Source organism: Triturus cristatus, chromosome 7, assembly GCF_964204655.1.
Source record: "Triturus cristatus chromosome 7, aTriCri1.1, whole genome shotgun sequence".
Taxonomy (NCBI): domain Eukaryota; kingdom Metazoa; phylum Chordata; class Amphibia; order Caudata; family Salamandridae; genus Triturus; species Triturus cristatus.
Window position 1 is genome coordinate 1103139748 of NC_140590.1, and position 27282 is coordinate 1103167029.

The 27282-nt window shown below is 45.1% G+C and overlaps 1 protein-coding gene across 1 annotated transcript in view; it reads right to left on the bottom strand.

Annotated features, from left to right (window-relative positions):
• Window positions 1-334: 334 nt before the first annotated feature.
• Window positions 335-27282, bottom strand: part of LOC146811159 (uncharacterized) — a 183580-nt gene continuing 156632 nt past the window's right edge. The window contains exon 9 of the mRNA XM_085618220.1: window positions 335-530. The gene's annotated coding sequence lies outside the window, so the exon portion shown is untranslated. The remainder of the gene's footprint in view (window positions 531-27282) is intronic.

The following is a 27282-nucleotide window of genomic DNA, read 5'->3' on the forward strand; positions in this document are numbered from 1 at the left end:
AGTCCTATTGGCTGTGCGGTGCAGTTTGAATGTGTTTCCTGGTGTGCAATTGGCTCAGAATCCCCCCAGTAGCTGTGCTAGTATTGTAAAGGTTCTCTGCTCAGTAAGTCCCCAAGTGACCCCAGCAATGTCTGTAGAGCTGAAACTGGCAGAAGAATTCCCGCCTCCACAAGGAACAGTGCTGAACAACCATGATGTGTTGGATGGTTTCTTACCACTGATAGTAATATTTTACAAAGTTTGCGTAAAAGTCCAACGTCCGCTCTCAAATGCAGTCTCTGGCTGCTCAGTCTATCCTCCTAGATCTAATAAATGATGGAGTCGAGACAGTGACTGTGATGCTCTTTCTACTTTATTGGAAAAGTGGCACAAGGAATAGCAGAATCACAAGAGGTTCCTAGAGAATAACGTGTTAAGTCGAAGAAAGAGAAATTGATCCCTTGTGTAGAAAGTTGGAAAGGGCCTGTTTCCACCAATCAGCGTTGTTGCAGAATTCATCAAGTAGCATGAAGACCAGGGGCAGTGCTACCCTGCAAGAGAGAAAAACAGACAATGGTGAATAACTTACTACTGTATGAATGAAATGCAAACCCCTCTAAGCAGATCACTGTAAAACCAACTGATGCAGTGATAGCAGACTTCTTTGTGCATGGTGTGTCAACATAAGCTGGCATAATTTTGCCCTTCATCAAGTTGATACATTAGACAGGGAATGACAGTTCAGAGGGGCATTTAACCGGATATCTTAGGAAATGTGTCCTGATCTGAAAATTAATATACCAGCCTTTGTATTTGTTTAGATTGATCGATGGCTTGTAGTGGTAGTGTGCATGCTGCCTACTGAAGAGATTGTCATTTTTAGTTCACGCTCTAGCCCTGTGAATGCACACCTGCAAATGAGTGAACTTTGGGTCGTGTGCACTTATGAAACCGGGTTCTTAGTGTGTTTGACTCAGTTCCCTAATAAACATCATCATTTAGGCTTAACCCAATTAAGGTCGCACACACTTACGGGGGGAGGGGAGCAAGCACTCGGTTTAACACACATGTAAGTTGCCTTGAGACTCTTCAGTCTATAAGTGGCTTTTTAAAGTGACAGCCCGCTCATAAAAGCGTGTGTTCAGTCCTTCGCAACATTTATGAACAGGGCAGTGTTCTGTCTGTCCCAGCCCTGAAGAGGTTATATTTATTCACAAAACGCCGCCTCACAGTGACACCTCTACCCTGCAGTTTTGCTTACATGAGGTGAGGAAAACGATTGGGCATGTCCAAGCCATATATTGTTCTTGCCTCTGAGCGATAGTCCGCTGTTGACAGCGGGGTGTGTAATCACCTAACATTTGCGTACTAAGATGGGAAGCTGTGTTATTCTCTGAATTAACCAAGCATCGGGGGTGCTGCCTATACGCTCCCTTTTCCCTTTGCTCTAGCCACCCTAGTCAAACACAGCTTCATTTATGATGACACCGTTGTTTCCAACAACAATTTGTGAGGCTCCTAGAGGACACCAATACAACATTGGATACATAAAGAGTATATTCACAAATCCTTTGCAAGATTACTAGAGTCTGTATGTGCACCCCTGCTCCTTAGTTAGGTTTTTATTCATTGTAGCACCACATTGGGCAAGACAGTACCTATCATTGCATGTAGTCAGAATGTAGTGTCTTTTTCTGTTTTTCTGTCGTCCATATTTATGGGCAGAGTCTGGACCTATAACACACCGTCAGAGATTGAGCAATCAAGCTCACAGACGAAGAGTCGTAAGTCAATCTACCTACACACACTGAGCGATCCCCCAAAAAGTCACTCTCACACTGATCCTGATGAAGACCCCCTGAACCACAAGGGCGACCTAGGGCAAAACAGGTCAACCAACCACTAGGTGCTCTGGATCACTAACACGTCAACTAAAGCTCAATTTTTATTCTTTTTTAATATTATTCCTTTCTGACTAATAAAATACTTCCTACCTGAACTGAGGTAAGTTTAACTCACACTTTTCACTATCTACCTATCACTTAAGGCTTCCTAAACCAAACAGTCTCCCTCCTGGTGGAGGACAACAGATTACCTGGAGAACCCAGGTGATTAAGACCCGATAATGACACTGCTCATCTAACTGAAGGAACGGGGTATAAACATAAACTGCACCCTTGACGGAGACATTTTGACTCTGAAAAACTGACACACGTGATTTATTCCCTTTGATTGTGACTTAACCACCCATTAAACAGCAGAACCCTGATGTTGTTGTGGTGGCCATTAAACAGTAACTTTATGGGGCACATGCATCAATGTAGACTTTTGCGGTTCCTTAATTGCGAATATTAAGGAATCGCAATTAAGCAATTGCAAAAGCCAATGCATGTAGGAATCGCTATGAAATTAGCGATTTCTAAACATTCCTTAATTGTGACTCGCAAATTGCGAGTCGCAAATAAGGAATGCCTTCCTATTCATGAATGGGAGATTGCATACGCAATTTGCGAGTACCAATGTTACTCGCAAATTGCGTGTGCAATTTCAAGGGTGCAAGGGAGTCAAAAGGACACCCTGTTGCACCCTGAAATTGACCTGTGCACACATGCTGCGCATACACATGCCCCAAAAGCATGTGTGAGTGTAACCTACAACTTTGAAAAAAGCACTTTAAGGCATTTTTAAAAGTTTTTGCAAATTACCATCAAGTACAAATTGATGGTAATTTGCGCCCCCATTTAGCAAATTTGCAATTTGCTATTCCATCATGCATTGCATTTAAGGATTAGCAATTTGTGATTCCTTAAATGCAATCGCAATTTAAGAAATCTAAAAAAAATTGCGATTTCTCAAATTGTGAGAGGCTGACAGTTTAATGCATCGCAGAAGCCCTTATTGCGGATGCAAACGGACGATTTTTTGCGAATCGCACAGTTTGCGCTCGCAAAAATGGTTGATGTTGACGTTACATTATGGTATGGTATGTTATTTATTCTATGTATAGCATGTAGGTAACATCAAGTCAGCGCAAGTCACAAAAATTCATATGATGTTGAATTTATATAACATGGAATTTGTATAATGTCACGTGGTTTAATTTGTATAAAAGGTCACGTCACACCACTTGCCTGATGGCAATGATTATGCAAAATAGGAGATGTCACGACTTGGAACCATTTCTAGCAGGTATAAACAATTTTGTTTTAATTTGATGTTTATTGAACATTTGAAATGATTTATTATTCATTTAGAACAGTGTATGTATGTTGTTGTCTTTTTTTATTTTATTGGATGTTTTTAAATATCTGAACAAACTAATTTATTCTGATCAATTTTCTAACAAGACCTAGGCACACAACTAGATAATAAACAGTATGTAATATTATTACAACAATTTGATTCAATCAAGAACGATCCATAATCATGCTGCAGTAGTGTTGCTGTTTCATTAATGCGATTTTCATTAAGCCACAACAGAAACCAGCCAACCCGTGTTTCGTCGCATGTGGAAAGCAATTCCGCGACTTCCTCAGGGCTGAATATTGAAGTCTAAATCTTTGTATTCGCATTGCCGGTGATAATTCCAACCCGACTGGGCCTAAGCAGTATCTGTGCACAGTTAATCTTGAAGGAACGCCGGGCTGCCGGTTCAGAGGTTCTCCGGCATGCCACAGCAGTGTTCTTTAATATGACCAAAGAAGATAGATGTTGACCGCGCTGCTGGTGAAATAGCTCACAGGCTAGCTAGAAAAAAGTCCCAAGGTGCTGGACTCAAGAATTATTATAGTGACCAATGGTGGTGAATTTCGTTAGGTTGAGGGGGAACGTGATTAAAACTGAGATCGCGTCTTTAGGGTAATCCGAAGCGTGTATGCTGTCAACTCCTCACGGCAGTCATCTGTGTTCCGGGTAGTGGACTATATTTGATCTGATCAATGTCTGATGTGAAAGAGTGGTGAAACTCGATTAGTTCATGGAAATTGCCCTGAGATTGGTTAGAGAAATGCTTGCAATCTTTATATTGGCAGTCAGGCCCAAAACAAGATGACTGCTCTTTCTGATGTGACTACCGCAGCCATTCAAACTCAGTTAGCCAGCTCTATGCCTGGGGTCACTGAAAACCACACTGACAGTTCTGAACAGTATCATACAGCCACGGCCCGTGCAGGGCGTGTTGGTGGGGCGGTGACGTGGTGCAGAGGAGGGGCAGGGTGGGGGGTTGCAAAATGCGGCATATGGCTGATTTCAGGTAAGTTACGAAAACATTTAATAAAACGAATTTCGTTGCGCGCGCTGCATCGCATTGCTGGTATCATAGTTGTGTTTTTCTCATCTCAACCACATTTGGCTGGTGTTAACCTCCAGTTGACAACCAGTTTTTGACCAAATTAAGCCTTTCATCTTTCTCTGCTATATACATCAGAAGTTTTGGTCCTATGGAGAAAGGAGCAGTCTATACATTACTTGTGGAATATAGCTAATTTTCACAGCTTTCTGCAAATGCTAAAGGCAAACCTTTCCATACCATCTGGGCACTTACAAACTGGGACACTTACTAGTTGTGAAAAGAGGCATATATGTTGTAGTTCTGAAACATGTCGACTCTGCCTCTTTATGGATGAGTGAAAATGCACTCTATTAATCCTTTGGGTGGTGTACAAAGGCAACAATAAAATTAAATATAATGATACCCCAAACAATTTTGTCCTTACCAACACCACCCGCTTTACTACAGTATTTTGCAGGATAATCTAAACTAGATAATGTTGGTGGGTCACTGATATTATGTTGCTCTCACAGCCATAGATCACCACACCTTAACATATAGACGGTATCCATCATTTATTTTAGTTGCACTTTCAACTTTGGGTTGAGCTAAAGGTGGCTTCAGCATTTGCACTGTGTTGCTGCACACTCTTTCCTAAAGTTGGACTTGTGAGTATTAACAAAAACAGTATACTATATTAAAAATTACCATTGGAAAAATGATCTTGCATGACAACTTTCACAGCAATTATTTTAGAACTTCTCAATGTATCCATTTTATACAGCTGTCAGACGTGTCTGGCATAGACATAAGGTTGGCCGGGTGCGTAATAATACTGTGCTAATGATTTGTTTTTGTTAGCTGATGATTTCAATGCCAACATTTCTGGCCTGCTGTGCTGTGATTCCATCTACTGAGGAAGGATGAGAGTGGAACATACTGGCAACCTGATTAAACAACAGAATACATCACCAAGAAAGGTTTATGATGGACTTTATAGATGTGTTTGATATGATTATTTAATTTAAAAGTAAGAGGCATGTTGAGTGTCCTTTAATAGTCTCTGTGGACAAGATTGACAGAATTAACTCTTCAAAATAATTTCCCACTGTATCAATGAACATAACCTTCTGGCAGTCTCCTTCTAACTTCCACATTCACCCCCATGCTGATTTACCTTTCCCAAAAATTGAAATAATTATTTGATGTGGCAGAAAGTTATAATGGGAACATAAAGATATGTTCCTAGTAACCTAAAATGTTGACAGGGTATATTCTTGATATAATAAACACCTTCCTTGATGAAGGTGTACAGGAATTTAGTACATTGTAGTCTTGTGTTATTTCTTATAAATCCCCAGTCTCTGCTTTGGAGTTGTTTTTCTTTTAGACAAACTTGGAACCTCAACCTTGCTTGAATGTGGATATATATACACACTGTGCTAAGAATAACAAGAGTGGGAGATTTGATTTTGTCCTGGATCTCACTCCTGTACTTTATCCCCAGCGCCAGAAACAAAAATAATGGGGCTTTTCCTCAAGTGTATATTATGCTGCAAGAAACTCACCATTGTTGCTCACTGTCCGCACTTTTATGCATTAGCTACAGACCGGGTCAGATTAGGACCAAAAAGAGGCCCGGGCAACAAAATAAAAGTGACACGCAAAGCGAATCAGATAGATAAAATATAGTGCCACCTTTGGAAATCATGCCAGTTTTGAACTTGTAACGTCATGCTGTATGGGTATTTTGCAAGGTATTGGACACTGCATGCATTTGTGTTTGCTATGGGAAATGTTTGTGGTAATATTAGGGACTATAACGTAAAATCCAACACACAGGGCCATAAAACAGGCCCACAAACAGCTACACAGCCTGCCCACATGCTGATCTGTCAATAGGTCAGTCTGACACTGGCAACAGAGCCACTAGTGTGTGCATTAAAATAACACAACTCGCAAAGACTATATGACGTTACAATGCAAACAATTAAAATGCATACTTTTACAACGTGGTTTTTACATCGCAACTACCATTACATTGCATGATTTTACAATCCCTATGATTACAATGCATTTTTAGAAATTAGATTCACAATGCATTCCAATACAATGCATACCATTACAACACATACCATTAATACTTTTAGGGTAACAGTAGGGTAATTGTTTGATAGTGTAAGGGTAAAAATTACTATTCTCACTCCAGTGAGTGCAACAGTAGGGTAAGTGTTGGATAGTGTAGAGGCAAAACTTACTATTCCCATGTAGCCCAAAACCCATACCTACCCTAAAACAACAAAATTCTCCATTACTTACCTTAAAATGCATTGTAATGGCATGCATTGTAATGGTATGCATTGTAATGGCATGTGTTGTAGTGACATGTGTTGTAATGTCTGCGCTGTAATGCATGCAATGTAAATGCAGATTCACTGTAAAGGTAGTGCATTGTAATGACTGTGTTATAATGGTTGTTTCCCCTCTCAAAATGTGCATCAACATTTCTCTCTAGGCAGATTACATTTTGTTATAGTTGGTGTCACCAGGTGCGGGTAACTCATGGTGTCACCCCCTCACGACTTACCGCATGGACCTCCTCCGCTCCGAGTCCGTCAGTGGACACAGTTGGCAAATAACGGGACCATACAGAATCCTTAGTAACGTTTGTAAATGTAGGTCCTATATTTACAAAATGTGCCTGTTAACAACAGTGTGATAATGACTCATTAATCAGGTTGTACAGTGGGCTGCCTGCTGGTCAACAGTTTATTGGAATTTATAATATCATAGGTATGGTACTTTGTACTGGTGTGATGTTCCCACTATCCAGCAACACTATATATCAGTGGTCGAAGTGGAGGTAAAAAAGTAGGGGAACTGTGGGTGGAGAATCAGAGGGCGGGAATAATCCAAGGATTGGATCAGTGGGCGGAGCCCTAGGTGTGGCCAGAATGCGCAAACATCCCAATTTTTTTTATTTGTTTGGTTTCACTGCCCAGTTTTATCAACCAATGGATACACATGAATATTTAAGGTATTAATGAGTTATTGACAGTAAAACGTATTCACAAAGTGGGATATGCTTTGAATCACAGAATGTCCCCAAATACGATAAAATGTGGAAGCACAAGCCATTTGTCTCCGAGCCATGGAGTTTCTGTCATCAGCACTTCTCCCTTTTCCAAAACAGCAGTTCAAACATGAATGGCTAACAATCCTAGTTTGCAAATGTTTTCTAAATAATAATGGCTCTTCCATAGTTACCTCATAATGCAAGATCTGCAGCATGATCTGACCATTTAAACTAATAAATTGTTTGTAGCTCAAACGTATCAAAAGTTAATAAAAAATGTGACTTGTGTTGCTGCGGAGTAAATGACAGTTAATAGCTCACTGTTCTATGTTAGGATTTTAACTTATAAACTGCAAGTAACAAAAGGATCTCTCTGACAAAAGCAGTAGCCCACTGGCCTATTTACATTATGTGCACTTTGTGATCTGCATGGTACATGTTCTTTGCAGCAGGTACATTAACCCTCTGAGCTACCTTTCCATGAGCCAAATCTTCCATTAGACAAAATTCCGATCATCATGACATTTTTATTGTTACTGAAAATTGCTGGAGGCCAGGAAGGAGGCAGCAAGCGCCTTTAAAACCATAACATACTTGCAAAAATGATGCCTCCATCTAAAGTCAGCACCTGGTGCGGTCACACCAGTTGCACCGCCCTAGAGCTGGCCCTTCTCAAGGGTCCTGTGATCTCAGTGACAGGGTCATTGTTGTTCTAGGGTGTGCTGCTTCACAGGCCTGCCCGCAAGACTGGAGGTGAACTTCAGTATGAATAGTGGTGGACAAGCCTTGAAGGTTAACCTACACTTGTCATGCTAGGGTCCACCTTCTGGTGCTACGATACCAGGGATTCTAATGTCTTGCGAAGCCTTCTAAGGTCTAGCATGAGATAGTGCTCTCTCAGGAGAGTGGCCTGGTGGACTGGTTATTAAGGCTGAACCTGGTTCCCCAGTTCCAAATTCAGCAGCTCTGGCCATAGTGCCACATCCTCTCCCCCACTGAACACCATACTGCCCCACTGAGAAAATCTCAGACTGCCTTCAACTACAACCCAATTGTTGCCAGCTATAAACACCTGGATGCGGTTCAATTTAAATTACGCACTGGGCAAGAGCAATATGTGGCCTACAAGTAAAAAGTGACAGCATCCTGGAAAAAGCAAACAATCATAGGGAATGCAAAATTTTGCAAACCATGTGAAATGTAAGCAGGAACAACATGGTTACCTTAACGTTTTTACACTCACTGTTCAGAAATCAGTGAGTGCTTTTGCCTGATAAGTTAAGGTCATAACAACAGGGCCCTGAATGGACCTATTTCAATGACCATTGCTTATATCCTTACAAAACGTAAGCAGTATGGTAAAAAAAGACAACATCCCTAGATGCAGAGCAGCAGTACAAATTTTGTTTTTCAATCGTCACATTGCAGTACCTCCAGGATTGGTGCACTAGTTCCAAGCCCTGGGAAAACAAAGCCAAGACAACAAAAATAGCGCTTCACTGCAAACTCTGTAAAAGTGGCGCTAATGTGTTCGGGTGTGTATAAAATCAATCTGGCCAGTTTGCTACCACTCTGTCTTACTTTATTTAGTTATTTATTTTTCATATTTTTAAACTTTTATTCCCGATGCTGCACTTTGGAATTAAATGTCAGAAAAATACGACATTGATTTTCCAGCAAAAGTGATTTTCTTTTTTGGATCCATTTCACAGGGTAGCAAATAAAAGAAAGGAGAGGAAAGAGAGTGAGAACCCCGTCTTGCAGCCACTGTTTCAGTAAGAGAAGAACTGCCGGGCAAGCAGGCGAGAGGCCTCAGCTTGTTCACAAAGCTGCTGTTCCTGAAAGTCGTCTTCGCAGGCCTTCCGACAGCTCAAAAGATGGGCCCACAATTCGGTGATCAGAGGCAGGCAACCTCGCTCCACACTGCCTTCGCCCTCCCCCTGCGCCCTGCTGGGTGTCACCCCATGTGAGGGTGTCACCCGGTGCGGTCCGCACCCCCCGCACCCCCATAGTGACACCGCTGAGAACATCTAAATGCATTGGCAGGATTAAGAGCTAACTTGATGAAGCACTTGACAAGCTGACTGAGTAAGGTGACCAATGGATCAGCCTCGCTGGTCTCGTATCGTCAATATTAGGATGGTAGTACTAGGTTCTTTTAGTGTTTTGATAACTTGAGGTCTTTAGTAATAAAACTGATATGGGCAGGAGAACATTCCTGGGAAAAATGGAGTACACTCATTCTGCATTATTTAGACGGGTGATTTGGGGGGGCGTGTACAAGATGGCGAATGGGATGGTCACTTAGACGCGGGGGAGGAGTATGTTTTGTGACAGGAGGGTGGCCACTAGATGGCAGGCTGGAACCAATGAAGGAACCGGTTGATGGTTGGCCGGGACCACGATGATACTGAGGCATCCGGCTGTGCCCAGCCACACTGTAAAGAGGAGGAGATCCAGGTGGAGGGTAGAGGTGGCAGATTGGGCTTTCTGACAGGTGTACCCTCATCCCTGGGGAATGTGGTGGTCGGCGCACGCTGTGCTGCGGAGCACAACCAAGGAAATCCTTCACCCAGCAGGGAACGCCAGTAGTGGTCGATGCGGGCTTGCCGGCTTAATGAGGCTCCTGCAGGGAAAGTGATGGAGATGGTGACAGAAGGAGCAGACCACCTCCCCGATAGAGTCTGAGTGTAGCATGAGGTGGCTGCAGAAGGTGGGGGCTCTGCTGAAGCCCAGAGGAAAGTGTCTAATTGTTTTTTGCCCTGCTTGCCCTATGGCTGTCCTGCATAACCCGTCACTGGATTCTATCCCCCTCTCAGCTGCCTGGAGGATTGGGGACGCATAGTTACTGTTGCCTGCCCACTGGTCATTCAGGACATCTCCTCCCAATACCTGGTGAGACAGCAAATTGTGAGGTGCGGTGCTGCATATACCCTGAAGTACCTGGGCTGGCCTGCTGCCTATGGGGCTATATGTACCAACATGTCATCATAGTCACAGAGATTGTAGCTGCAGTTTGGCCCCCCCTTGTGTGCCACAGGACTGAGGGGGGACTTTTATACCCCTAATAATGCAGGTTGTTCTAGCTAGATCTGTATTCCTGGACTCACTAACTATCCTTCGCAAATAGCTAAAGCCCAGTAAGGGAGAGGTGGTGATATCTCACAGGCCCAGGCTGTGGTGGAACTGTCATTGTCCCTGGTTGAGCTCCATTTTCACAGAAGTTCTCAGAACTGCTGGCGGTGGTCAGCAGCCTGAAGTCCTCCATTGAACCAAAACTGGACTCTTTTATAATTGATATGGTGCTTTTGAAGGATGATCATAAAAAACTGAAAGACTGAGTGCAGCATGTGGAGCAGGCACTGGAGATAGCCCAGCCCACGGTCACAGATCATCAAGCACAGATAGAGTTGCTGCAGAAGTAGGTGGCACAACCACCGGCCCGAGCAGATGATTTTGAATGATGCTCACAATGGAATAATATCAGGGTAGGTGTTCTGCTGGAGGGGGCAGAAGAACCAAGCATGGACCTGTACCTATAAACGTGGCCACCCTCTAGCATCAGGCACCTCTGAGACCGGTGGTAGCATTCTTGTGCTGAAGGCCCTGGATGCTGCAGAACAGCAGGATCACTATTTTCCCAGATTACACCATGGATGTCCGCAAGCTGCATGATGCATTTTGTGAAGTGAATCACTGGCTCCGCACACTGAAAACCACGTACACGTTGTTGCTTCCAGCAAGGTTGAGGGTGGTATCTGACACTTAGACATTGTTTTTCACCACTTCTGAGGAAACGTGGTCTTGGCTTGAGTCTAGGGAGGATCAACAATGCACACCTCCATCGGATAATGAAGGTGGCTGGCAGCCCCAGAGGTGCATGAGATGAGCCACTAAAAAAGGTAGCCCGCACGAGGCAGTCCCTCCAAGGCGCAGGCTGGCTTGGGCGTAGTGGAGGTGATAGCAGTGGTGGGACAAACCTTGGCCTTTGACCAGATGTACAGGAACTCTGAGGACCTTAATGAGACTCAGCGAGAAGACAAACTGGTGCTGGAGCTGCCGGAGGAATTGTGGAGTGGTCCGTAGATCACCCCACTGACTGTGGACTTATTTCATTCTACTTGAGTATGGTATATGTCTTCTTTTTCTTCTTCCTTTCTTATTCCATAGCTCTTCCTAACCATTGAGCATGCAGTGCAGTGGCATGCGTGCAAGAGTGGGGATGGGGAGGGATAGAGGCAGTGGTTAAAGGGCAGACACTTGCAGTCCTGCACCAATATTTGTGAGCGAGGGTGTGCTTCGACATAATGATGATAGCGGGAGATGAAGCAGCGGAGGCTTTTGGCTGTGTTTGTATCTGGGATAGATTACCACCAGCAGTGCAGAAGCTCAGTAGTAATAGCCAAATAATTACCAGTGTTAAATGGCTGTGACCGATTGAGGGTGCACCCAAGGAGTGGGAGTTGCGGGAAACAGTTCCATGATAGTTGAAAGTTTATTTGTTGGTGTTCATTTGCTTTACTGCTTAGGTCCTCTGTGGTCTTGCTCACTTTTTGAATGATGATTTGTAGCGCCATTACTGCACTTAATAGGGAGAACAAGACCTTCAGAGAATACATGGTTTTGATCTTTAATGTGAGGGGCATGGGAAATGTTACTAAGCGTCATAGGATCTATTTCTACTTGCGGAGGCGCACTGCTCAGTTTGCTTTCCCTCAAGAAATTCACTTGATCAAGGAGAAACTTATCAGGCTACGTAAAAGGTGGCGGAGACAGGTGTTGGGCACCACATATTCAGCATGCGCCAGAGGGAGCTACTATGGGTTGCTCTGGGAGTTCCATTTGTTTTCGGGCACACTCTGATTGATCCAAAGGGCCGTTATGTCATTGTAAAGGGTATGGTGGATGGTGAACCCTTCACATTGGTGGTACTGTATGCTCCTAACTTGGGATAACCCATGGTTTTTAACTGGTTCACTCCTGCAATCCTGCAGTCAGCCATGGGTCTGGCATTGTGGTGTGGGGATTTAATTGTGATCAAGACCTGGTACTGGACAGCTTGATTCCCCCAATACCGACTGCTCAATTGCACATAAACTCCAGACAACTGCAACAGTGGGCCCATGAAAAGGCAAGCTGTGGATGTGTGGCATACCCTTTATCTTTGCACCATGACGTTTCCTATTACTCTCATCTAAATGTATTCCACACATGTATTCATTTGATGTATGCTAGTAAGGGACTGAAGCTTGCCTGTACAGGGGCCAAATATTTAGCAGGGACATTATTGGACCCATTGTGGGTAATATTTGGATGGGGCTGAGCTCCATCACTGATACCTAAGTGGTGACTGCAGCCCAGGGTACTAGATGATATACCATACAGGACACAGGTGGTAGAACAGATTACTCAATACATCATGGAAAACAAAGACACAGCTACAAATGTAGGAGTAAAATGGGATGAATTCAAGGTAACGATACAGGGGAATGTATGTCATCACATTTCGGCATTAGGAGGAGTTTTCAACGGGAACTACTCAAGCTGGGGGGTCCACTGAGGGAAGCGGAGTAGCGATAGGAATCAGATCCGGAGTGCCTCTATACACTACAGGACATTAGACACTGCAATGCCTCTCTATCTTCAACTGCAGGTAATTCACAAAAATGCAACATGAACTGGGAGATAAGGATAGCAGTTTACTGGACTGGTTGCTTATCTCTGAGTGACCCCAATTTGTCATATGGGCCATCCAAATGGTGAATTCCCAGTTAGCTTCAACAGGGAATGTGAGACATTTTATTCAACAATTTGCTGTGCACAAGTGACAACACACCCCAGCGACATAGTGGCATACCTACGACCCCTTGATATGCCGAGACGTGACCCGCTCTTGAAACAAGAACTAGATGACTCACTGACACTGGAAGAAATTATCCTGGCTATTAACCAGATAGCTAGAGGGAAAATACCTGGCATGGATCAGTTTCTTCCACATACCGGGCGTGGCATGCCCTGTCTGTTGAAAATGTATAGTGGAGCTAAGAAGCTGGAAGATTGTCAGGCAGCATGAGGGAAGCCTTAATAGAAGTACCCCTGCAACCTGGTAGAGAACCCCTGGAGGTAACATCATATAGACTCCCTCTTTACTCAATCTTATCTATAAGGTATTGAGTAAAGCACAATCCAATGGATTGATGCCTATGGTCCACACAGTAATCCACTTAGACCAGAATGAGTTTATTCCAGGCTGGAACACGTTTTTCAACTTGCATCTGTAATTTGGGATTATGGATTGGGCACACCAGACAAATAATCAGGGATTAGGGGCCTCTCTTGACATAGAGAAGGCGTTTGACACCCTGGATTGGAACTGTATACAGGCAGCCCTGGAAAGCCGGGCCTGGTCCAGGAGTTTTGTAACTGAACACAGGTGTTGTATGAACTCCCCATCTCTACGGTACGCAGTAGGAGGCTCGTTTCTGAGAGTTTCAGGATTGAGAGATGCACCAGTCATGGGTGTCCATGTCCCCCCTGATGTTTACCCTGGCCATGGAGCCACTGGTGTTTATGCTCCATAAGGGGGTGCGTGACTGAGGATATACAGTTGGAGGCCATCCTAACATAGTCTCCATTACACGGATGACATACTAAAATATTTGTAAGCGGACTCTTTCATTCTCCCATGTGAATGTCGACTTTAGACACCTTTGACCAAATATCCGGACTGCAAATTAACTGGGGGAAATTATGTCTCTTCCCATTATTGCAGACCCCTGATGCCCCATTGTTATGGAAGTATGACAGAAACTGGTGGAGGGGAACCTGGGAAGGGCATGATCCTCGATGCGACAATCGCTGCCCTTCTGGACACAACAACCTCTATCACTTAGGGTGAGAGATGTCCATTGCTAAAATTTTAGTCCTTCTGTGTCTCCCGTATTTCTTGATAGTGGTGCAGGTGATTTTGAAGAGAGCCTTTTTTGTGGACCTTCAGTGGTTACTGGCCGCCTTGATCTGGACGAATAAAAGGCATAAAGTGAAACTAGAGACGTTATATGCCACACTAGAGGATGTTGGGTTGGAAGCTAGCAGTTACAAGTTCTGTTAAGCCGCAGTCCAACTCCAGAGGCCCCTCCAATGGATACTGGATGAGGCCAACCCAGAACAGCTTCTGACAGGGACTCTGGGGCCTGCTCACCCTTGGAGTGGCTTTTGACTTCCCCCCATACTGCAGTCACCAATATGCCAGCGTGGACTTGGAAGATATATATATTTTGGGGCAAACAAAATATTCCTTATATGCCTGGCCTGCCACTCTGGCCCCTCCCACAGAACAGACACTTAACCAGGACCTTCCCGGTGGACTCTTGTACAGCTGTTGGGTTGAAGACCTCAGGGGATATAATAGTGAATGGTAGTATCTGCACTTTCGAACAATTGATGGCCGGAGATGGACTCGATCCAGGGCTGTTCCTTTTGTACTCTGCACTGAGGAGAGTGGTGGGGAACCTGAGGAGATTGGAGGGGAACCCTTCACAGATTGCTGGCCCGCTGGACCTGATGCTGACATTGACTGGAATCAGACAGGCTATCTCACATACATGCAGGGCACTCAAAGATCACAGCACTGATGAGAGGTTCCCAGGGCTCAAGGTCTAGTTGGAGGAGAAATTAAATGTGGAATTACAAGATTCCACATGGAGGAGGTTGGGTTCAATAAAAATGATTATGCCGAACGCAAGGTTTAGATTTACGTAATTCAATTATTTGCACCACACATACCTTTATCCAGACAGAATAGAAAGTGTTTTCCACGGCACTGGGAAGAGGTTTCCTTGATGCCAACAGGTTAATCCACACCTCCTCCAAATGGTATGGCTGTGTCCAACAACTGAGTTCTTCTGGCAGACAGTGTTTGCCTGCGTGTCAGATGCTTTCATGACACTGCTGATGGGTCTCCAAATGTTGACATTGGTATGAGCAAAATGGCATATCACAATGGCATGGAGGAGTGCACTCACCCCTACCATGATTGTGTAGCAAAGGGAAGTGATTCCATGGGCAAATGCAGAGCTATTGGTTTGGATAGATGCTAGAGCACGGGATGGGAGATGTAATGTCAAGGAGCAATGGAATGAGTATTTAGCCAGGCAAAATGTAATTCTTTCCCTCACAGACAATGCTACTACATCTTAGACATAAGGCCGCTTGTTGGCTGTAGCCGTGAGTAATTTACTGCCTATTGGAGTGTTCTAAGGTTCTGACTCCTAATGTACTTTGAGAATGGATGGAGCTGGGCATGAGCGATTGAGCAGAGATGATGGCTTTTTTCATTTTTTTTTCATTTTTGGGATTGTGCTTATCCATTATGTTAATATTGGAATCATAATGGCATGATTGACATGTTCTGATTTTCATGATCCTTATGTTAAGCATCTGCAGGTAATTGTTTTGATGTACAGGCTGCTTGAAACATACTATAACTAAGCTTTAGCCTTTGTTTTTTTATTGAATAGCTGCAAAATGTTTCTGGACAAAGCTATACCTCTCTGAAAAGCTCTAAGAAGAGCATAACACTGTGTCAGCAGTTGCTTTTACTCATTTCAGGTTGGCTTGGTTGGTATTTTAGGAATTCAAAACTGTAATACTGTGCCTGGAGTGGTAAAAGACTTGTGTCATTTTGTAGCTCGGCATGGACAGCACTGTGCTAGTCCTATGCTTAAAGACTTTGCTGTAAAAATGGCCATATCTCGGTATGGATGGCAGTGTACTCCTCCCATGCTTAAAGACTTCGAGAGAAAAGCAGACATTTGAGGTGAGCAGATCTAGAGTGTCACTGGTGTTGAGAGTCTTCTATACAGGAGCTGCTTTCCACCTAAACTTGAGAACCACCCAGAGTTCTCTGTTTCATTTCTGCATATATAATATATATATATATACACACACACATACACATACACATATATATATATATATATATATATATATATATATATATATATATATATATATATATATATATATATTATAAATTCACAGAAAAAACCATAGGATTCAGGGACGTTATATTTAGTTGGATATTTCACTCGTACAAAACCAGAGAAATTTGTCTGTTACAGTTAGTGGAGCTAACTCTAACTCGCTCCCCAGCAATTCACTGCTGATGACATCACATATTACATCACTCATGACATAGTCAGTGACATCACTGATGACATCACTGATGACATCTCAAATGACATCACTTATGGCATCATCCAGTGAATGTGTGTTTCTGTAAAATTTAAATATGTTTTAGATATGTTAATGCCAAGGTGTTTTGAAGAATGAGTTGGCGTATAAGTGTCTGGGTGGAGGATTTAATAGGTGTGTAACTGACTGTATAAGTGATTGATTCATTGTGTCTTACTGAATGCATTGGTTAGTGACTAAACTGTGTGAATGTCTGTATGAGTCTGTCTGTTGTTGTGTAAACTGCTACATGGGTTGGTGAGTACCTACATGAGTGTCTTTATGGGTTATTTATTGGTTGCATGAGTATCTGTAGGGGTGCCTCAGTTTTTGTGTGTATGGGTGAGTGAGTGTGTGCATGGGTGTGTCAGTGAGTGAATTGATGTCTCAGTGGTACATGTGTGAGTAACTACATATGTAAAAGGCAGTATATGTGAGTCTTGGAGTATATAAATGACTATATGTGAGAGTGAGTGATTGTGAGAGCGGCGGTATAAATGAGTGTGTGCTTGTGTCAGTGATTGTATAAGAGAGTAAGTATATGTTAGTATCTGTATGAATATGTTAGGTAGTGAATGTATAACTGTATAGGTGAGTAAATGGCAGTGTTATTGATTCTTTACATGACTAGCTAGTTGTGTCAATAACTTTATGGATGAGTGGCAGTGTGTGAGTGTCTGTATAGGTGTATGAGTGCATATGATAGTGCTGTATTGATGAGTGACTGCATGTATGAGTGACTGTATGGGTGAATGAATGAATGTGTGTGTATACCTAGGAATTAGTCAGTGGTATGTAGTAACTGATATTGGTTTGTCTATGGTTTCAAAAATGGTAGTCTGTATTTTACAGTGGCTGTACCAAAGCTTATATTAGGGAGTGAGGAGGTGCATGCAATTATCACATGGATGATGTCATCAGTGATGTCATTTGAGATATCATGAGTGATGTCATCAGTAATGTCACTGACCATGTCATGAGTGATGTAATATTTGACGTCATCAGCAGTGCATTGCGGGGGCACAAGTTATAGTTAGCTCTTCTAACTATAACGGCCGAATTTCTCTGGTTTTGTACGAGTGAAATATATAACTAACTATAACATCCCTGAAACCTATGTTTTTTTTCAGTGAGTTTCTAATGTTTTTTAAATGCTAATTTCTAACTATAACATCTCTGAAACCTATGGTTTTTTTCAATGAATTTCAAAGGTTTTTTAAATGCTAATTTCTAATTAAAATGTTCATTAAACCTATGTTTTTCAGTGATTTTAAATTATTATTCCTTTTTCAAACTGGTAAAACCAGCCGATATTGCCAGTTTTCCAGCAATAGCTTCCGCCAAAAAAATCGCCACAAATGAGATTGACAACTAACGATATGCAGAGTAGGCGTTCCTGTGCAAAAATACCACAAAAACACCACTTCCCGATATTTTCAATGACCAGCCAAATCTGCAATGAGATCCAAAAACAGGCGATAACCAACGTTAGCAGTAAGAATTAAACATCTGCCTTTTACTGGTATAAAGCAGGACGACTACCTACATTGTGAAAGGGAGCCCAGCCCAGAACCAAATCTGAAGAACAAAACATGTCATAGAGCTACTGATCATGCAGCTCTGACACCCAAGAAGGCCACAACCCCTACCACCCACAGGAGCTCCCCCCAGACCACCCCGCCACTACCACTGAGGCAGCGCAGAACAGGACAGCAGGCCTTCCAAAAACGGCATGGCACCTTAGCCACACAATAGCTGAATGTTGGGAGATGTGGCAACTAAGTATGTGTGAAGGACGCAAGTCACCCATCAATAACAATGCACACAATACCAAGTGTAGAGGTGATGTGCTGGACAGACCTCACTATGCAGAGCAGAAACCTCTTCATGTGGACATATGCTGTGGGTGCTTGTAGTATTGTGGACAGTGGACGCAACAATGATACCTCAGGCAGTGGGGAAGATTTCGGTCATGTAGTTGTGTTGTCCCCCCTGTAAGCGGAAGCAGAGTGGGCTGGTCCAAAGTACGGCACTCCAGCGCAGGAGTGTGAATAAATAGGCCGGGGCTCTAGGCATGGTTCAATTCTGGGAATGCCACAGCAGAGGCCCTCACCCTGCCACGAGGCCGCCAACGTGATCGCCAACCTCCTCCATAAAGGCCTCCTGTGAACCCAGCAGCACAACACCGCAGAATTATGGCTGTACTGACTACTGCCTTCGATGTACAGTGCGGACAGCAGGGCTCACAATTCAGATCAAGTCGCAATTGCAGATGACGCAGTCGAGTAGACAAGAGACATTGCTCACAGTCCGGCCCGCCCGGACACCGCATCATGGCAAGCTGCACACAAAATGAGTGCTTCAGGTGCCACTAACTCTGTGCACAATAAGTCATTGCCACATAGCCTTATTAAGGCAGAATTCATTAGACAAAAGGCATTGTTACTAGTTTGGCCCTCCTGGACCATGCATCCTCGCAGGCTGCGCACACGCTGAATGCTTCTGGTGCCACTAACTGTGCAGTTCAACTCAATGCCACGTGTCTGCGGGCCCTTGTTGACTGCTGCCTCCGGCCTACAGTGCGGACAGCAGGGCTTACAATTCACATCGACTCGCGATTGCAGATGAAGCAATCCAGTTGGCAACGCTGGTTGCTTCAGGTGCCACTGGCTCAGTGCACCACAAGTCATCGCCACGTAGCCTTATTAAAGCAGAATTAATTAGACAAAAGACATTGCTACCAGTGCTTCCCGCACACGCATGTTGCTTCAGGTGCCACTAGCTTAGTGCACCACACGTCATCACCAGGTAGCCTTATTAAAGCAGAAATAATTAGACAAGAGACATTGCTACCAGTGCGGCCCGCCCAGACCACGCATCATCTCAAGCTGCACACAAGCTGAATGCTTCTGGTGCCACTAACTGTGAAGCTCACGTGGCTATGGGCCCTTGCTGACCGCTGCCTCTGGCCTACACTGTGGTCATTAGGGCTCACAATTAAAATAGAGTCTTGATACATTAATTACAGAGTCCAGTAGGTAACTAACTATAACGTCCCTAAAACCTACATAATACCCTTTTAGTATCCTTGCTTCAAGAACTTGTTTTATATCAATTATAGCTTTAGTACAATGACCTAATTCATCTTGCAACTCCAAAGGAACACTGAATGGCAGTCTACACTGCAGACAGCAGAGCTCACAATTCGAATTTACTTTTCCTTTATTTATTGCAGAGTGAACTGTACTCTATGTTCTCTGATTTTGTCAAGAAGAAGTCACAAAAAGCATTCCTCGATGTCTGTGCTGACTACGGCCTTGGATCTACACTGCGGACATCAGGGCTCACAATTAAGATCGAGTCACGATTGCAGATGGCGCAATACAATAGGCAGCAGACATTGCTCCCAGTGTGGCCTGCCCGGACCATGCATCATCGCTGGCTGCGCACACACTGAGTGCTTCAGGTAACACTAACTGTGCAGTTCAAGTCAACACCAAGTTGCTGTGGGTCCTTCCTGACTGCTGCCTCCAGCCAATACTGTGGTCAGCAGGGCTCACCATTAAAATTCAGTCTTGATTCAGTAATTTCACAATCCAGTAGGCAACTATTACGTCCCTGAAACCTACACATTTCGACAATGTATTCTATACATATTTCATCTTTTGTTCCATACGCCTACACTGCGGTCAGCAGGGCTCACAATTTGAATTGAACCTTCATTTATTAATTGCAGAGAGAATTGTACTCTATGTCCTCGGATTTTGTCAAGAGGAAGTGACAAAAAGCATTCCTCGATGTCTGTGCTGACTACTACCTTCCATCAACACTATGGACAGCATGGTTCACAATTCAGATTGAGTTATGATTGCAGATGACGCAGCCCAGTAGGCAACAGACAATGCTACCAGTGCAGCCCTCCCGGACCACACATCATCGCTGCCTGTGCATATGCTGAATGATTCTGATGCCCCTATCTCAGTGCACCACAACTCATGGACCCTTTATGATACAATCTTTTGTGTATATTTTCAGATCTGCTGCCCCTACCTCAGTGCACCACAAGTCATGGACCCTTTACGATTGAATCGTTTGTGTATTATTTCACATCTGGTGCCCCTACCTTAGTGCAGCACAAATCATTGACCCTTTATGATTGAATCTCTTTGTGTGATCCAATGATTACTGTTGTACTTTTTGCCAGCACCAACCATTCCCTGAGGTCTGGCTTACACTCACCCCACACGCATCCATCACAGACATTACTGGACATGTGACCCTGGTAATAAAAATGAGTTGAGCGCACATGCCCGTACCCAGTTCCACTATCTTTCTAACTCAGTCTGTGTGTTCATTATGTATGCATGATGCTGGCCCTGGGCCCTACCACATTACATTGTGCTGTGGACAGCGTACGCAACCATGTTACCTCTGACAGTGGAGAACACTTTGGTTATGTAACTTTGTCTCGGTCATTTTTATAAGTACATGTGTATAGACTGGATCATTACAGTATTGCAAGGAGAGTATATAGTGAATTTATAAGTGCTTAGGGATTTGTGGAGTGATTGGATAAGTATATATGTTGGTGCAGCCTAACCCCGAGCACGATTTGGCCCTATTTGGCTGCCCTCCATGTGCCAAAAACTGAAATTTGGACATTGTATGGCACTGAATTGCTGCAGCTGCAACACTCCACTGAATGTGCAATAAACATTCATATCCACACAGATGTGTCATGTCCACCATCTTTCATGTGTAGAAGTATGGATGGATGTAGGGTCTGTGATTCCCCCTACCTTCCATGTTGGCCATGTTGTGGGACTTGGGTCAGAGGGTGACACATTGGCACTTGCGACCTGGGTGGAGGCAGCACTATAACAGGGACACCCACATCAGTTGATTCCTCATACAGGCCAGGACGGAACCACGCCAATAGCTCCGGAGTGATTCTTCACTCCCTCACGCAAGACTGGCATAAACCAGGCCAGCCCACTCCGCTTACACTTACAGCGAGGGATGACAACACTACATGGTCCAGGTTTTCATTGCAGTGATCTGCTGGTCACAGGTCTATTTGTCAGTACGCCACAGCCACTCCCTCACAGCTGGTTTACACCCACACCCCACCCGTCAAGGACAGGCATTACAGGACATGTGACCCTGCCAATAAAAAAGACCATGCGCATGAGCTCTACGCCATTGCCATTGTATTTCAGACTTGCTGGCACCGGATGCACTACGGCCGACACAGGCACACCGCCATGGGACAGTAACTTTCGGTGCACTGAGGTAGGGGCACCATAAGTGCAGAGCGGGTGTGCAGCCTGCGATGATGCTCCGTCCCGGCAGTCTGGACAGGTCAGGTTTTGTGTGCCCTGCTGGACCGCAGTGTAGGCCTGAGCCATTGAACAGCAGGGGCCTATTGCCATGTGGCATGGCCTCGCTGGTCACAGAGTTAGTGGCACCACAAGAGCTGAATGGGTATGCAACCTGAGATGATGACGGGTGCACTGGTATGTCCTCTGCCATGGTAAAATCAAGACACAGCACCAAATGTGAGACCTGGTGGCCTGCGGAGCGGGGCTGCATGATGTGGAGGGTGCCCTGTCCGTGGACCCCGGGCTTGGTGCTTGCAGCGGCACGTGGTGGGCCCTTTTTTCTACACGCAGGTGATGGAGGTGAGCAGAGATGCTTGTTTACGCAGTGGTGGGCAGTCACGTATGGGCGGTGGGAGTGGATTGTGTGCAGCAGCTTGCGTATGCAGGAGCGGGACATCGATGAAGGCGTGTTAAGTTGTATGTACTCTGCCATTACTGATTCTATACTATGTTTCAGATGAGTGAGCTTGAGGGCTGCAGTATGTCTCTGCACGTGGTTGGAGACACACCGGTGGTGGAAAGGTGAGCTGTGAGGGTTTTGTCCGGAGTGATGGCACTCACACTCCCTCTCCACCTCTCCCTTTCTCTCTCTCACACTCTCTCTCTCTCTCTTCCTCTCTCTCACACTCTTTCCCTCTCTCTTTCTCTCTCTCACACTGTAACTCTCTTTCTCTCTGTCTTCCTCTCTCACTCTTTCTTTCTTTCTTTCTTTCTCTCTCTCTTCCTCTCTCTCACTCTTTCTCTCTCTCTCCCTCCTTTGATGAGCGCGTGACACAGAATCTTATCTTGTTTTTTGTTTTGCAGGCTGCTATTCACAGATTGTCGACCCCCCTGACATGGGTCTCCCGCCATGTGGCGATGACTTAAGTTCCACTGAGTTAGTGCCAACAGAGCTGACCGGGTGTATTGCCTGCGATGATGCATGGCCTCGATACACCATCTTGGCAATCATGACCGGATTTGAATTGTGAGTTCGGCTAGACTGCGTGTACGCCACACACTCTTCGGCGTTGTACATTGAAATGTTCTCGGGCTACTGCGATATCAAGAACCAGAATCAACAGAATCAAATGTGCGACCTTCACGTCATGGGCCCTCTTGGACATACGCCGGTGGTGGAAGGTAAGCAGAGATGCTGGTTTGTGCAGCAGGCAGTCACCTCTGGGCGGTGGGAGTGGATGGTGTGCAGCAGCTTGCGGACGCATTTGCGGGATAGAGATGAAGGCGTGTGCAGTTGTATGTACTCTGCCATTACTAATTCTATACTATGTTTCAAATGAGTGAGTTTGAGGGCTGCAGTATGTCCCGGCACATGGTTAGAGACACGCCGGTAGCGGAAAGGTGAGCTGTGAGGGTTTTGTCCGGAGTGTCGGCACTCACTCTCCCTCTCCATCCCTTCTTTTCTCTCTCTCACACTCTTTCTCTCTTTCTCTCTCTCTTCCTCTCTCTCTCACTCTTTCTCTCTCTTCTTCTCTCTCACACTGTTTCTCTCTTTATCTCTCTCTTCCTCTCTCTTTCACTCTTTTTCTCTCTCTTCCTCTCTCTCTCACTCTTTCTCTCTTTTTTTCTTCCTCTCACACTGTTTCTTTCTGTATCTTTCTCTTCTTCTCTCTCTCACTCTTTCTCTCTCTCTTCCTCTCTCTCTCACTCTTTCTCTCTATCTTCCTTTCTCACTCTTTCTTTCTTTCTCTCTCTCTTCCTCTCTCTCACTCTGTCTCTCTCTCTCTCTCTCTCTCTCCTTTGATGGGTGCATGACACAGAATCTTATCTTGCTTTTTGTCTTGCAGGCGGTGATTCACAGATTGTTGACCCACCCCAACACGGGCCTCCCGCCATGTGGCGATGACTTAAGTTCCACTGAGTTAGTGCCAACAGAGCTTACCGGGTGTATAGCCTGCGATGATGCATGGCCTCGATACACCATCTTGGCAATCATGACCGGATTTGAATTGTGAGTTCGGCTAGACTGCATGTACGCCACACACTCTTCAGCGTTGTACATTGAAATGTTCTCGGGCTACTGCGATATCAAGAACCAGAATCAACAGAATCAAATGTGCGACCTTCACGTCATGGGCCCTCTTGGACATACGCCGGTGGTGGAAGGTAAGCAGAGATGCTGGTTTGTGCAGCAGGCAGTCACCTCTGGGCGGTGGGAGTGGATGGTGTGCAGCAGCTTGGGTACGCATTTGCGGGATAGAGATGAAGGCGTGTGCAGTTGTATGTACTCTGCCATTACTAATTCTATACTATGTTTCAGATGAGTGAGTTTGAGGGCTGCAGTATGTCCCGGCACATGGTTGGAGACACGCCGGTAGCGGAAAGGTGAGCTGTGAGGGTTTCGTCCGGAGTGTCGGCACTCACTCTCCCTCTCCATCCCTTCTTTTCTCTCTCTCACACTCTTTCTCTCTTTCTCTCTCTCTTCCTCTCTCTCTCACTCTTTCTCTCTCTTCTTCTCTCTCACACTGTTTCTCTCTTTATCACTCTCTTCCTCTCTCTTTCACTCTTTCTCTCTCTCTTCCTTTCTCTCTCACTCTTTCTCTCTTTCTTTCTTCCTCTCACACTGTTTCTTTCTGTATCTTTCTCTTCCTCTCTCACTCTTTCTCTCTCTCTTCTTCTCTCTCTCACTCTTTCTCTCTATCTTCCTCTCTCACTCTTTCTTTCTTTCTCTCTCTCTTCCTCTCTCTCACTCTGTCTCTCTTTCTCTCTCTCTCTCTCCTTTGATGGGTGCATGACACAGAATCTTATCTTGCTTTTTGTCTTGCAGGCTGTGATTCACAGATTGTCGACCCACCCCAACACGGGCCTCCCGCCATGTGGCGATGACTTAAGTTCAACTGAGTTAGTGCCAACAGAGCTGACCGGGCGTTTAGCCTGCGATGATGCATGGCCTTGATACACCATCTTGGCAATCATGACCGGATTTAAATTGTGAGTTCGGCTAGACTGCGTGTACGCCACACACTCTTCGGCGTTGTACATTGAAATGTTCTCGGGCTACTGCAATATCAAGAACCAGAATCAACAGAATCAAATGTGCGACCTTCACGTCATGGGCCCTCTTGGACATACGCCGGTGGTGGAAGGTAAGCAGAGATGCTGGTTTGTGCAGCAGGCAGTCACCTCTGGGCGGTGGGAGTGGATGGTGTGCAGCAGCTTGGGTACGCATTTGTGGAATAGAGATGAAGGCGTGTGCAGTTGTATGTACTCTGCCATTACTGATTCTATACTATGTTTCAGATGAGTGAGTTTGAGGGCTGCAGTATGTCCCGGCACATGGTTGGAGACACGCCGGTGGCGGAAAGGTGAGCTGTGAGGGTTTTGTCCGGAGTGTCGGCACTCACTCTCCCTCTCCATCCCTTCTTTTCTCTCTCTCACACTCTTTCTCTCTTTCTCTCTCTCTTCCTCTCTCTCTCACTCTTTCTCTCTCTCTTCCTCTCTCTTTCACTCTTTCTCTCTTTCTTTCTTCCTCTCACACTGTTTCTTTCTGTACCTTTCTCTTCCTCTCTCTCTCACTCTTTCTCTCTCTCTTCCTCTCTCTCTCACTCTTTCTCTCTATCTTCCTCTCTCACTCTTTCTTTCTCTCTCTCTTCCTCTCTCTCACTCTGTCTCTCTTTCTCTCTCTCTCTATCCTTTGATGGGTGCATGACACAGAATCTTATCTTGCTTTTTGTCTTGCCTGCTGTGATTAACAGATTGTCGACCCACCCCAACACGGGCCTCCCGCCATGTGGCGATGAATTGAGTTCCACTGAGTTAGTGCCACCAGAGCTGACCGGGTGTACAGCCTGCGATGATGCATGGCCCCGATACAACATACTGGCAATAAAGACCCGATCTGAATTGTGAGCTTGGCTGGACCGCAGGTATGCCACAAACTCTTCGTCGCTGTGCATTGATATGTTCTCGGCCCTTGCGATATAAAGACCCAGAATAAAATGTGCAACCTTCACATCATAGGCTCTCTTGAAAACACGCCGGTGGCGGAAGGTGAGCAGAGATGCTTGTTTGCGCAGCGGCGGGTAGTCATCACTGGGCGGTGGGAGCGGATGGTGTATAGCAGCTTGGGTGCGCAGGGGCAGGCAGTGATGAAGGCGTGTGCAGTTGTATGTACTCTGCCATTACTGATTTTAAACTATGTTTCAGATGAGCGAGCTTGAGGGCTAGAGTATGTCCCAGCACGTGGTTGGAGACACACCGGTGGCGGAAAGGTGAGCTGTGAGGGTTTTGTCCGCAATCTCGGAACTCACTCTCCCTCTCCATCTCTTCCTTTCTCTCTCTCATATTCTTTTTCTCTTTGTCTCTCTCTTCCTCTCTCTCTCACACTTTCTCTCTTTCTCTCTCTGTTCCTCTCTCTCACAATTTCTCTCTTTCTCTCTCTCTTCCTCTCTCTCCCTCTTTCTCTCTTTCGCTCTCTCTTCCTCTCTCTCACTCTTTCTTTCTCTCTCTCTCCCTCTCTCTCTCTCACTCTTTCTCTGTTTCTCTCTCTCTTTTGATGGACTCATAACACACAATCTTACCTTACTTTTTGTCTTGCAGGATGTGATTCACAGATTGTCACGGGATGACACGCCGTGGCTGTACCTACTTTTAATTTGTTGTTTTGTATAAATAAAATGTTTTATATGTAAATCCATAGATGACTATCATTCTCAATTGGCCAACCTCACATGCATCTTGACTTATATAATTGTACGACATCAGCCAATTTGTTATGTTCCAGATTTAGAAAGGTTGCTATCACATTTGTTTGTGAGGGGTGGACATGGGGGGTCGCGACTCCAAACTTTTTTTTTCAAACGTTCATTTTCATTAATTTTCATTAATTTTCTTTTAAAGGGGAAGGGGGCAGCGTGGCACCCCTCCCAGGCCACTTCTGGCCCCAGGGACCCCATCCCCCTAGGGCCTGGCCTCTCTGTTGGGGACTGTGGGGGGAGCCCCAATGTCCCCACGTTCTCCCGGCTCCCCGACTCCTACGGAAGCCGGCATTGCTTTTGGTCAACAGGAGCTGCTAACATGCAGCTTCCCTTGCCCAAAATTAATTCTCCTTCCTTTATTGAAGCAAGACAAGGTTTTCCTCCTCTTGCTTCAACAACGCAAACTAGGGTTTGCTATCACTGGGTGGAAGCCATGGTCATGCCCTGTCATAGCAAATGGCAATGTCCCGGGGATGCACACCCTGGGACATTGCAGGAGCGGGCCCTGGGAGGTGGCTATCCCTAAGGCCATCAAGCGCTCCAGGAGGGGGAAGGCATGACCCCTCTCCCTCTATTTTCAAAGCCCTGGGAAAGAGGGTGTCCCCGGGTCTTCGGGTGCCCACGAGGCCCACCCTGCATATTTAA